The sequence below is a fragment of the Chionomys nivalis genome, chromosome 16, assembly GCF_950005125.1.
Source record: "Chionomys nivalis chromosome 16, mChiNiv1.1, whole genome shotgun sequence".
NCBI classification, from domain to species: domain Eukaryota; kingdom Metazoa; phylum Chordata; class Mammalia; order Rodentia; family Cricetidae; genus Chionomys; species Chionomys nivalis.
The window spans coordinates 9,870,407-9,882,842 of record NC_080101.1 but is presented as its reverse complement, the minus strand read 5'-3'; positions in this window follow the sequence as shown (position 1 = coordinate 9,882,842).

Sequence of the window (12,436 nt, the reverse complement as noted above, 5' to 3'; positions counted from 1 at the left end):
CGGAAAGTTAGGCAGAGATCCTTGGGTCTTACTGGATCAAAAACAAAAACAAAAAAAAACCACTCTGTGGGTCTGGGCTCCTGAGTTAGCTCTCATGAATATAATTTGGAGACGTGAGCCCCACTCAACTTATCTCTTTTTGCACATTGGCAGTGTGATCCCTCCCCGTAAATCCAGCCAGAAGGATTTTTACCAGAGCTGAGCTGAGACCGGAACATCCCACTGAATCTCAACATCTACGAACTAAATACACTTTGCTTTGCTCAGGAGCCTAGCTCAGGTGCTTCATCAAATGGACTGACATACTTCTCACCCAGTCCAGTCATCTACTCAGCAAGCTGACCAGGCAGAAGCCCCAGCGGCACTGCTGCTTCCTCTTGGAAGTCTACTCTGCTGACAGCTACTTTATCTGGCTGTAACCTCTTCAATTGCTCAGGATAGTCTTTAGAAAGTGGTCTGTCTTCTCCCTTCCTGTAGTATTTGGAGTCCAACAGCCTTTACCCTACAAAAGAAGAACTCAGTCTTCATTTTTTTTAATTCCCACATACCTTTAATAAGTTAAGTAGTCCGTTAACTACCTGAATACCCTGATGACCATGTGCCAGTTCTCACCTGGGTCCTCCTCATGTATGACCTCGGGTCTTCCCACATCCCGGAGGAAGGCAATACTTTTTCATCATTTTGCAAACAAGGAAACAGAAACAAGAAACCAGGTCACAGGTCTGGTACCTGAAAAGCTACTTCCTACCCTCCACACACCAATCATACTTATCAACCTGTCTAGATTTTCTATTTGACTGACTGCCAACATTAGCATGAAGAATTTGCTAATGGACTCTTAGCCTGAATGATAATCTTGTAGAAAATATTATGTGTGTGCATGAGTGGGAGAGAGAAATCTCAACAGCACGAAGCAGGCCTCGGTGTTAGACCAAGTGAGCATGTGCCTGGGACAGAAGTTGGGGCCACCTGACTTTGTCTAGGTGAGGCCAACTGTGTATCACCAAGAGCATGGCTTCTTCTACTCATGTGACAGACAGGTCACCTCTCTAGTACCTATTATGTATGGGCTCTCAGGGGGAAAAGTAACCTTTTTGTTCCTTATTTTTTTCTTTCCTTTCTTTTTTTGTTTTTATTATTTATTTATTTATTAAAGATTTCTGCCTCCTCCCCGCCACCGCCTCCCATTTCCCTCCCCCTCCCCCGATCAAGTCCCCCTCCCTCATCATCCCTAAGAGCAGTCAGGGTTCCCTGCCCTGTGGGAAGTCCAAGGACGACCCACCTCCATCCAGGTCTAGTAAGGTGAGCATCCAAACTGCCTAGGCTCCCACAAAGCCAGTACGTGCAGTAGGATCAAAAACCCATTACCATTGTTTTTGAGTTCTCAGTAGTCCTCATTGTCCACTATGTTCAGCGAGTCCGGTTTTATCCCATGCTTTTTCAGACCCAGTCCAGCTGGCCTTGGTGGGTTCCCGATAGAACATCCCCATTGTCTCAGTGTGTGGGTGCACCCCTCGAGGTCCTGAATTCCTTGCTCGTGCTCTCTCTCCTTCTGCTCCTGATTTGGACCTTGAGATTTCAGTCCGGTGCTCCAATGTGGGTCTCTGTCTCTGTCTCCTTTCATTGCCTGATGAAGGTTAATATTCAGGAGAATGCCTATTCCATTTCAGAATACTGGTTCTTTTCACTGACTCGGCAGTAAAATGGTTGTGTCCATGCCTTCGTACTTGCGTTCTGTTGCAGGCAGAACAAATCAACACAAACTTAGAGATATCAACAGTCCATCCCAAGGGCTTTTCCCAGCCCAAAGGCAAGTGTCTACAGCTGTGTGACATTTGGTGGGTTCTTGGAGTGAGCTTGGTTCAGTCAACTGCTGGCTGGATTCAGCTCATTTAAGACTGGCTTTTCCCCAGCTGGTGATGGGGTACGAGTAGGGGCGGTGTGGGGGTGGGAGGGTGGGGTGTCCTTCTCAGCTTGTAGATACCTTCAGTCTCCACTCACAGCCCCTTGCTCCATTAGCAAGTCACCAACAGAATAAGGGGCTGGGAGCTTTTTCTTCTGCACTGTCTCTGAGCTCCACTTCAAGCGCTGTGTTGCCTCCCTCCCTTTCACTATTTAGACCCTCATAGGATCCTAAGGGACCATCTATGCAGATAGCGCTGCATAATCTTCCAACGATGAGAAGCCTTAATCTGATCTGAGAGTCCCCTCAGAGCAGACTCTCCATGAGCTTTATGAGCTTTGAATGGGATAATCAGAGGACGGGAATCCTGAGAGGCATCTCAGGAATTTTTGCCAGTCAGGCATGCTGACCCCCAAAAGATAAACTCCAAGGTGTTTTCTTAGGGAGAACTTAATTTTTGTGTTGTAGTTTTATTGCTCTAGATCTGTATTTTTCACACATCATTTATTATTAGCAAATGCGTCCAAATTGGAAGCTAAATTGATAAAATTCAGTTAAATTTCAGATAATATTTTTAATCAGTAAATAAGTATATAAGTTATCTTATATAACTTTACAATTTGTAAACATACTGAATTGAATTAACTTTAGCGATGTTAAAATTTTCATTGCATTATATATGATGATACATGCATGTTTGTGTTCAATTATTTGGAGAAGAATTGTTTCGTGTTTATATATACATTCACACACATATATATATATGTGTGTGTATATGACAGATCTTGTCATAACTATGGATAACACCATATTCATAAATGTGACATTTTATATAGACAGAAGAAAATTTATATAAAGCACTACGCATTAGTTTTGCTGACATTTTCCTTTGACTATCAATAATTATGCTTAATAAAATAATTTCAATGTTATGGCTAAAAGGTTTCTAAGATAAGCACATAGAAATAACAAGACAAGTAGGAAACACTGAACTAAGTAAGACATATGCTTGGTCAGAGTCACATAGTGATGGTGAGCTATGAAGATTTAAAAAGTCTCTGTATTTGAAGAAAAAATCAAACACATAGTCACACCAGCATTTTTGACTGTGTAGAACACCAAGTATTATTCAGTATAGGACACTGAATAAGTGAATGAGCGAGACATAGTGGGAGTAGAATTTACTGTATGAAATATTTAATGAAATGATCTAATGAAATTGTCCAAAAAATTGATCTTTGTTTTCTCACCCATGAAACCTAAGTAGACACTAAGATCCCTTCCAGCTTCCATCTATGATGGCTTATAATAATTTTCATTCTGAGTCCTTACAGCTCCACCCAGCATAGTCACAAATGTTCATACGTAGCAACAATAGAAATGAAGTTTCTCCCAGGGGCTTTTTTAAGACAACTGAGGCAAGATTGGTTGTGAGATTTCATTAAAACATGGGAGGAGCTTGGACAGTTCACTGAGGATGTACAAAGCACTTACCATTCCCGGAACACAAACAGGTGGCAACATGCCACTTCCTAGGTGTATAAAGAGAAGAGGGGCTTGTGAATGCTGAGGATTTCCATTCAGACAATCAGCCTTTCTACACAGGTGGTACGGGCTGTTCCCAAAGTCTGGAACTTCCAACACCAAGTTGAGTAGGGCGTTCGCTTCTGATATCTTTCTCATTGCACCGTGACTGCATAGAGCTTCTACGAGCTGAATGGTACGTGTGTCTAGGTCTTTAGGAGGAGATAAATTCTTAAACCCCTAGGAATTACTGACTGTGTCAGAGTCTCATTGTCCTGTTCCCTCGCCTCTGACATTTCCACCACTTCAACCAGAGGCCATTTCCTCTCGGTCTGTCAACAATGGAAATTGAAAACAGCTGCTCCCTAGCCCTGTGGATAATGGTCCCTCTATGCATGTCATACCAGCAGGCCTTAGAGGTCCCTGCCAATCTCTGAGGAGGTCAGAGAGAAGAATTTTAAAGTTAAAAGGAGCTTTGGTGATCAGAGAATCCACCTTTCACCGAGGTAAGATAGCTAATGGCTATAAAGATGCAGCTGAATTGGAGAAAACTCTTCTAATTGGAGAACAGTAGCAGAGTGGAATGACGGTCATTGGTGATAATGAGCTGCGTATCTTGAAAAACAGCATGAAGGAATGATCGGTGGAGGCTAGAGAGATGGCTCAGCTCAGTGGGAAAAGAGTTCTGGTTGTTCCTCTAGAGGACCTGGATATGATTTTCAGCACCCACACCCACATGGTGACTCAAAACCACTGTAATTCTTTTTCTAGGGAATCCGATGTCTCCAAGTCTTTGGGGACATGGCAAGTGTATATGCACAGATAGATAAGCAGGAAAACACCTACACACTAAAAATTAAAAATCAGTATATGTTTTTTAAATGATGTTGGAGTGATAAATATATCATTCACCCTGACTTTATCACACATTGTACCCATGTACTGAAGTACCACACTATCCCACAAATACATACAATTTTTAGGTTTTGGTTAAGATTTATAGAAGCTCACAGAGATGGCTCAGAAATTAAAAGCCCTTGTTGGTTTTCCAGAGGACCAGAGTTCAATCCTCAGCACCCATGTTATTTGGCTTGCTGCCACATATAACTCCAACTCTAGGGGTCCAGTGCCCTCTTGTGGTCTCCACTTACATATATGCATATATACATAAATAAAAAATAAAAATAAAATCACAAAAGTTTAGTGTGCGTGTGCCACACCCTAGAACTTCTGTCTCAGATCAAACCTGGTTACTGACACCAAGCTGCCTTGCCCATCCTGGTCCCTCTGTCTCTCCCCCTTTTCTTGCCTTTCTCATTCTTGGACCCAAATTTCTGGTTTTAGTTAGATCTCCTTCCTTTACAGCTTACTGTAAAGCAGCAGGTGGAAAATACTCTAAGATTGTAAATGTTCAAAATGTCTTTTTTTTTTTTTGACTTCCCATTTCATGATATCTTTTGCATGAATCCATCAGGAACCATTTTTCCTCAAGATTCTGAAAGGATCACTCCCTATCTTTTGGTTTCCAGGTTGTAATGAGAACTCTGATCTCATCAGATTTTGGCCTTTCGTATTTATAATTTTCATTCTTACAATGTTTCTCTCGGAAAGATAGCGTGATCTTTTTGTCACCAGCATTATGAAATTTAGCAGGGATGTCTCTGTCAAATCGACAGCCGTCTTCCTCTCCACTTAAACTGTACTGTGAGCCCCTTTGATCCAAAAGCTTGAGGCTTTCTATTCTGAGACACAAGAATTCTTTCTCTAATGTTTCCTTCCCCTCCATTACACATTTCTTTCTTCCTGTGTCTTCTATTCAGAGTTAAAGACTTCTGGATACCTTGTGATGTTGCTCTTATCTTTTCTCCCCGTTGTATGCTTTATCTCTTGCTGAGCGTTCTGAAAACTTTATCAACTCACCATTATAATATTGTGGTGGTTATTTCTTAATTCATATTTTTGTTTACAAGAAAACATTTCTAGCCAGGCGGTGGTGGCGCACGCCTTTAATCCCAGCACTCGGGAGGCAGAGGCAGGCGGATCTCTGTGAGTTCAAGACCAGCCTGGTCTACAAGAGCTAGTTCCAGGACAGGCTCCAAAGCCACAGAGAAACCTTGTCTCGAAAAACCAAAAAAAAAAAAAAAGAAAACATTTCTATCACTTTATATCTACTGAAATACTACAATTTTTTGGTTTGGGAGAAGAAAAATGCTAATTATAAATGCACAGAAAATGCCTAGTGTCGAAGAAGAACTTCTATGAGGGTTACTGGGACCTTGACCTGGCTTGCTCTGAGCAACACTGCATTCTTCCTTCTTTCCTGTATTTTTTTTAACTATTGCATAAAATATACATAATTATGGTTATATCATGTAATGTATTGGTACATGAATGTAGTATGCAACATTTACATCCAATTAAACATATTTTCCTCAAATATTCATCATTTTCTTATAGTGCAAAAATTCAAAAGCTATTCTGATAAATTAAAAAATATGTATTTATTTACTTATTTTATGTGTGGGATGTGAGATACACGGACCAAGTCATGCATGTGGAAGGCAAAGAGCAGACAACTTGTAATGCTTGGTTCTGTCCTACTATGTGGGACTCAAGATCGAATTCAGGTTATCAAACTTGGTGGCAAACACCATTATCAGCTGAGCTATCTTCCTGGCCCTCTGTTAACTTCCATAGTATACTGATGGAGGTGGTTCTTGTATTTTATCTGTTGCTTTCATTGGTTAACTAATAAAGAAAACTGCCTTAGCCCATTTATAGGCCAGCCCTTAGGTGGGTGGAGTAAACAGAATGCTGGGAGAAAGAAGCTGAGTCAGGGAGTCGCCATGATTCTCACTCTCCAGACAGACGCAGGTTAAGATCTTTCCTGGTAAGCCAGCTCGTGGGCTACACAGAATATTAGAAATGGGTTAGATCAATATGTAAGAGCTAGCCAATAAGAGGCCGGAACTAATGGGCCAGGCAGTGATTAAAAGAATACAGTTTCCGTGTAATTATTTCGGGGCATAAGCTAGCCATGCGGGCGGCCGGGTGCCGGGGACTCAGCCCCGCCGCTCTTATTACAACAGTATACTACTGTGGAATAATACACCATAATTTCTCTTATATAACTATAACTTAGTTATTGCTCACTGATCAATGGGTCTTTAATATCTTTTAATTGGGACATGACTGCACATATTTATGAAGCACTCTGGGATAATTCAATACATATATGTGATGCATAGTGATCAAATAATGGTAATTAGTCTTTCTATTTAGTGAATGTTTGTCACTTATTTGTGTTGGGAATGTTCAAAGCCATCTCAAGAGCACTTGCTTGATTCATGAATGTTCCTTATGTGTAGAACCCCATTCTTGTTTCAGCACTGTGTACTTCTGTTATCTCTTTGTCTGATAGTTTCATTCTTATTTTATTCTTCTATAGTATATTTATGTCTTTCTAAATGCTTCTCTCTACTTCATTTCTTTCTTTCTTTCTTTCTTTCTTTCTTTCTTTCTTTTCCTCTCTTTATTTAGCTTCTTTTATGTTATAGGACTCTTGGTTACGTACCAAAAAGGAGTTTGGAGACTCCACAAGGAAGCAAGATGTTAATTATTAGTTTCACTGTTAGGCGATCTGAGTAAACCAATTAATTAGATAACCTCCAATGATAGTGCCCTTGGGTCTTTTGGTCAAGGTAATTGAAGTTAACGGAAAGGATTGTTTTAAAATATTCTGATGGGAGTGCCTAGGTCTAAGCGAGGAAAGATGCTACAGGGGGCAGTAAACGGCCTTCTCTAGTCCTAGTGAGTTCACTTTTCTGTGATTCATGGTTTTCAGGGCATAGAAGCTGACAGTCACCTTACATATCCTCCTCAGGGAGGGACCCACTGTTGGACCAGAAACTAACATGCAGTTTTCTATCCAAGCAGCTGGTAATCTGGGAGTTGCTTAAAGAAACTTTCATAGAAATCTGTCAGTGTAATCCAACATTTAACAAACTAAAGAGAAAAAAAAAACACAGGATCATCTCATTAGATGCTGAAAAAGCCTTCGACAAAATTCAACACCTTTTCATGATAAAAGTTTTTGAGAGAGCAGGGATACAAGAAATATACCTAAATATAATGAAGACAATATACAACAAGCCAACAACCAACATCAAACTAAAGGAGAGAAACTCAAAACAATCCCATTGAAATCAGGAACAAGACAAGGTTGTCCACTCCCTCCATATCTATTCAATATACATACTTGAAGCTCTAGCTAGAACAATAAGACAAAAGAAGGAGATCAAGGGGATACAAATTGGAAAATAAGAAGTCAAACTCTCACTATTTGCTGGTGATATGATAGTATACATGAATGACCCCAAAAATTCTATCCCGGACCTTCTACAACTCATAAACAATTTCAGTAATGTAGCAGGATACAATATTGACTCAAAAAAAAAAAAAACAGTAACACTTCTTTGTACAAATGATAAATGGGATGAGAAAGAAATCAGAGAAACATCACCCTTCACAATAGCCACAGATAACATAAAATATCTAGCTAAACAAGAAAAAGACCTGTATGAGAATAACTTTAGAACTTTAACGAAAGAAATTGAAGACACCAGAAAATGGAAATAACTCCCATGCTCTTAGGTAGGTAGAATCAACATAGTAAAATGGCAATCTTAGCAAAAGCAATATACAGATTCAATGCAATTCCCATAAAAATCCCAGCAAAATTCCTCAAAAGAACAATACTAAACTTCATATTGAAAAACAAAAAAGCCAGAACAGCCAAAACAATCCTGTACAATAAAGGAACTTCTGAAGACTTCACAATCCCTGACTTCAAACTCTACTACAGAGCTACAGTAATGGAAACAGCCTAGTATTGTCATAAACACAGACAGGAGGACCAATGGAATCAAATCAAAGACATGAATATCAATCCACATACTTTTAAACACCTGATTTTTGACAAAGAAGCTAAAAATATAAAATATATATAAAATATAAAAATAGAAAATAGAAAAAAACATATTTAACAAATGGTGCTGGCATAACTTGCCTGTTTCCTGTTCTTAGTGTTCCGGGCGCACGGCCAGGCTCATTTGTCTGCATAGCATCCATAGTTTCTTCTACACTGCAGTGGCAAAATTGAGTTGCTCCAATAGAGACCATTTGATCGGCATCCCCTAAATTATGTTCTCTGGCTCTTTTCAGAAAAAGTTTGCCAGCTTCTGCACTGACTCACTGATAAAAGCATATCATATATGGCAGGCCTAGATCTCAGGTGAGCGTTGAAGTTTCAGCCCTCTGCAAAAGCTGGCATTGATCCATTAACCAGATTAGTTTAACAGTAAGTCCACTTAAGACCGTGAGCTTTAGGTATAACAGAGCAAGCGCATAAACTAAAAGCATAGAAACTAATGCTGACTTTTATAAAGTAATAAATTCCCATGGCTTTAGCATTCAAGAAGCAATAACGTTCAAATATAAGCAAATCCTCTAGAAGATAATTCATGTACAGTATTCCTGAATTCAATAAATAGATTTTTGGAGGGTCTAAGAAATCCCCAAATGTATCATAAGACACATAATTCCATGGAAAGCGAAAAGTTCTTGCTAGGGCAAGTTTAGGAAATATTGTCAAGAACTTTAAATTACTTACTTACCTTGTTGCTGTTTTAAAATACCCTCGCAAAGGCAATATGAGGAAGAAAGGGTTTATTCTGCCCCAGAGTTTGAGGGTACCCTCCTTCACGCTGGAGAAGGCATAGTGGTGGGAATATGGGCCACTTTGCCCCATTGTGTGCACAGCCTAGAAGCAGAGAGTGATGGCTGTCGGTATCCAGTTTCCTTTCTCCTTTTCATTTAGTTCAGGACCCCAGCCCATGGAAAGGGGCCTCCCACAGCTACGCTGGACTTCACCCATCAGTTAGCCAAACCTATCAAAGCCTTTACAGATAGGTCCAGAATCTCGCCCACTCTCAGGCATGTCAAGAAGCTAGGCCCAGGTGATTCTAAATCCAGTCAATTGGCAACATAGACCACTTTAAACAAGCTTCTTTTTAATGGGTTAAGATACATCACATAAAAGATTCTGAGAACTTCTGCAAACAAAAACTCTAAATAACTTTGTTCGTGATAAGTTTTGTCTGTGTTCATGAAAGAAAACGAACACTTGAAGTTCTTCTAATTCTGAAATTCTTTGATTCCATCTTACCTGTATTCCTATCTTTGGAAAGAATCATTGCCATGGGTCTCGCTGGCATTATTGGTATGAACCCAAATGATTACTAATGTTTTCAAAGCCTTTCAGAAACCCCAACCCCTTTACAGTTCTCAGTTCGCTGTTGCCGAGTTTTACGTGGAGTTAGAACCAAAGAACCTTGAAGTCGGCAAAGACAGAGGCAGATGACTCGGACGAGTGGGGTTTGTTGTCCATTGCCCCCCTCTCCTTAATTTTGAGTCCAGGGAATGAACTGGAAATTAGGACAGCCCTTTGACTGAACAAATAAAATGACTGCAACATCCAGAGAGCAACAGTGGGACCAGCAGGGTACCCGGGGAGCTTGTCCGTCCACATCTGTGCAGCAATGGGACCAGTAGGGTACCTGGGAGCTTGTCCATCCACATCTGTGCAGCAATGGGACCATCAGGGTACCCGGGGAGTTTGTCTGTCCACATCTGTGCAGCAATGGGACCATCAGGGTACCCGGGGAGTTTGTCTGTCCACATCTGTGCAGCAATGGGACCATCAGGGTACCCGGGGAGTTTGTCTGTCCACATCTGTGCCGCAATGGGACCATCAGGGTACTTGGGAGCTTGTCTGTCCACATCCGTGCAGCAATGGGACCATCAGGGTACCCGGGGAGTTTGTCTGTCCACATCTGTGCAGCAATGGGACCATCAGGGTACTTGGGAGCTTGTCTGTCCACATCCGTGCAGCAATGGGACCATCAGGGTACCCGGGGAGTTTGTCTGTCCACATCTGTGCAGCAATGGGACCATCAGGGTACTTGGGAGCTTGTCTGTCCACATCCGTGCAGCAATGGGACCATCAGGGTACCCGGGGAGTTTGTCTGTCCACATCTGTGCAGCAATGGGACCATCAGGGTACCCGGGGAGTTTGTCTGTCCACATCTGTGCAGCAATGGGACCATCAGGGTACCCGGGGAGCTTGTCTGTCCACATCTGTGCCGTACTCACCACTGCTTTTACCATAATAGATTTGAAGTTCTCTGAAGAAGCCACATAGACAATGTAGACCCTGAAAGCTGCTTGACTGACAAGGCCTTCATAACTGTGAAGAGACACACACTGCTGATCTTTGTCCAAATCACACCGATCTACCTTTAGTCCTCTCGACAGCGCTTGCCGCCAACTTCTGCATACAATCATCTTTGTGAAGACAAAGTGAACTTTGGGATAAATTATTACACATAACAGACCACAGGTTTCCAGGAACTCTACACCCAAGAGCGATAACTTCAGAAACCTACCGCAGAGAGGCCCCTGCTCTACTGTAGCTCACCTAACCTGAATCCCCTGCCAATGGATTTAGCAAAGCTTTCTTTTGTCTGACGACTTTCTTTTGCCTGATGAAAATAAAAGTCCATGTTTCCTCTCCACAGTGAAATCATGACCCTGGGCTATGGACACATGTTTGCTCACAAATAAACTTTGTGCTTTTTCCTTTGGAACAAGAGTTGTGTGTTGTATCTATGTCAGTATGCAGCTTTGCTGAGAGTCTTTGACATAGGACACCTCCTCTATGAAGTCCCCTATGACAAACCTGTCTTCTGCTCCTTATTTTCACAAATGAGTCTCATCATTTAAAAAATTAGTAAAAAATAAAAACATAAATTAGCTGACTACTATCTACCACCTTGTTATATGTAGTAAGGATGGAGCATTGCATGTGTCATGCTTCAGCTAACCAAAGCTGCAGAGCCAGCCCTGAGAGCTGTTTCTTTTCACACAAAGCAAGGCCTGAGAATGGGCTCAGTGACTGAGGATATTCTCAAATTACAGAATTGCAATGTTTTGCTTCCTGGTCCTTTATCTCATTCAGAAATCAAGCTGTGTTATCATTCCTGTTTTGAAAGCACAAAGAGCCAAGTTCAAAAATGATTAATTAACATACTGAAGTTCCCTAAATAGAAGCAGAATTCAAATTTAGATCCTTTGTCTACAGATCCCATGGTTGGCTCTCCCAGACCCTGCTGCCTCTTTGTCTTTCACATTCTCCAGTTCTGTCACAAAGAGGCACAAGCATCTCCAAATGGACCACGGGCCTCAATATAAGTCAAGATGCTCTGAAGCCACTTATGGAAAAAGTAGGGAGTTCACTGCAACATAGAGGCACAGGTAAGAATTTTTTGGATAGGACTTGGTATCTCAGAAAGTTAAGACCAACAGTTGACAAATGGGATTCTATGAAATCTACAAGCTTCTTACAGAAAAGCAAACTGTCAATAAAGTAATGAGTAGCCCACAGATTGGCAGGAAATCTTCACCAGCTTACTTCTGCCAGTATATAAAGAGCTCAAAAGCAAATAACCCTATTAAATTATGAGAACGGAATAGAGAGTTCACAAATTGAGAAGCACAGTTGTCTAGTGTGGAGGTGAGCTCTGTCCATTTCACACTGTCTAGACTCCTCTGGGAAGAGTGTCCATGATGTAATGTCTAGATTAGGGTGGCCGGGCCTGTCTATGAGGGATTGCCCTATTACAACATTTGATGTGCCATTCCTAGGTTGGGATCCTGGACTGCATAAGAGTGGAGAAAGTGAGCCAAGTGCAAGAAGGCATACATGCATCTTCTGCCTCTGACTGTGTGTACGGCCATCTGTTTTCATGTTCCTGATGCTTTTACATCCCTGCAGTGATGAACATGGCACCTGTGAGCTCAAAGAAACCCTTCCTCCCCTAAGTTGTGTCTCTTGGGGTATGCTGTTACAGAAAATGGGATCATGATGACTAGAAATACTTCAGAAAGCAC